Source organism: Triticum aestivum, chromosome 7D (assembly GCF_018294505.1).
Source record: "Triticum aestivum cultivar Chinese Spring chromosome 7D, IWGSC CS RefSeq v2.1, whole genome shotgun sequence".
Lineage (NCBI taxonomy): Eukaryota > Viridiplantae > Streptophyta > Magnoliopsida > Poales > Poaceae > Triticum > Triticum aestivum.
In genome coordinates, this window is record NC_057814.1 from 582482730 (window position 1) to 582484409 (window position 1680).

Genomic DNA, 1680 nt, shown 5'->3' on the forward strand with positions numbered 1-1680 from the left:
TTTTAGAAAAAACAAAAGAAAATGATGGAAATGTCAAAAAAATAAAATAAAATAAGTTTCCCATGTGATATGTGTCTAGTTGTTGGGAAAATTAACAAATATGAATTTCGACTTTATTTGCAAAATCTCTCTGGAATTTCTTAAAATGGGCATAACTTTTGCATACGAACTCGGATGAAAAAGTTTTTTATATGACAAATCATCTACTCGAAAAGTTACATCCGAATTTAACCAGGGGAACCCCATTAAACATTTTCAAAATCCTCAAAAACCTAACAGAAAAAAGATACGGGGCTTTTAAGATCTGGAGAGGCAAAAAAATTCAAAAAAATTCAAATTGTGGTCAAACTATGGTCAAACAATGGTCAAACTAATTATTCTAGAATATTAGTGTTACTAAATAATTATTTCAGTTTTTTTGAATTTTGGTCAAATCTGGTCAAACTGTGGTCAAACAATGGTCAAACTAATTATTCCACAAATATTAGTGTTACTAAATAATTATTGTTTTTTAAAACAATAGTTTCAAACTCAAACAGTGAAATGTGTCACTTCATGCTCAAGCTAAATTCCTGAGGGTTAATAGAATTGGCATCTTACTATTGTCAGGAAAACAACAAGTGCAGACTTGGAAACGAGGGAGAATAGAACCCGGAAGTTAAGCGTGCTCAGGCTGGAGTAGTGAGAGGATGGGTGACCGTCCGGGAAGTTAGATGATTTGGAATGATGAGGAGTGATTAGAGATTAGAGGATAAATTGAGCAGTGATGAATAGAGACTAAAGGTGGAGCTCCAGGCTGCGTCCACGTGGACGGCCTTTAGTCCCGGTTCGTGTAAGAACCGGGACTAAAGGGGGGAGGCATTAGTAACGACCCTTTAGTCCCGGTTCAAACCAACCGGGACAAAAGCCCCCTTTTCTACTAGTGAATAGTATGTGCAGTAAAAAGAATACCAAATCAATGGCTGCTTCATCAGTGTCTTTCATAACTTATCAACGGTGGAAGAAGAGCCAACACCTTAGAGAAATCAAAAGCAAAATTTCATAAGAGAAGACATAAACATCAAGTGAAACAACTAACATTGTACAAAGTTGAAAACTTACTACTACGATGAGGTAGAATTCCTTTGCGAGATTTATAGAATTGAAAGCGATATATAATAGCATCATTATCAACGTTTGCAAATACTTGTCGCTCAATATTGCACAACATAGAATAATTCAACCAATCATCAACCATCTTATTCCAAACATTATAGCAGATCAAAAATGTTCAATCTTTAAAGTTTCTATCTACAGCAGATCAGCACTCAGGCTCAGCAGCAGCCATTACCAATTTACCCCCTGAATCCGGGGCCGTATGGCGGAGAGCAGGAGAGGACGGAGCCTGGCCGGAGCAGAGCGGGCGAGGCGGCGAGCACCGGAGCAGCAGGGGACCGGGGCCAGTCTGGGCGAGCGTCGGAGCAGCAGGGGACGGCCGGACGGGCGAGGCGGCGAGCGTCGGACCAGCGGCGGAGGCCGGAGGGCGCGGGCTAGCGGCGGACGAGCGGCGGAGGCCGGAGGGCGCGGGCTAGCGGCGGACGAGCGGCGGAGGCCGGAGGGCGCGGGCTAGCGGCGGACCGGCGGAGCAGGCGAGCGGCAGAGCAGGGGAGCGCCGGACCGGAGGGCAGGCGGCGGCGGCTG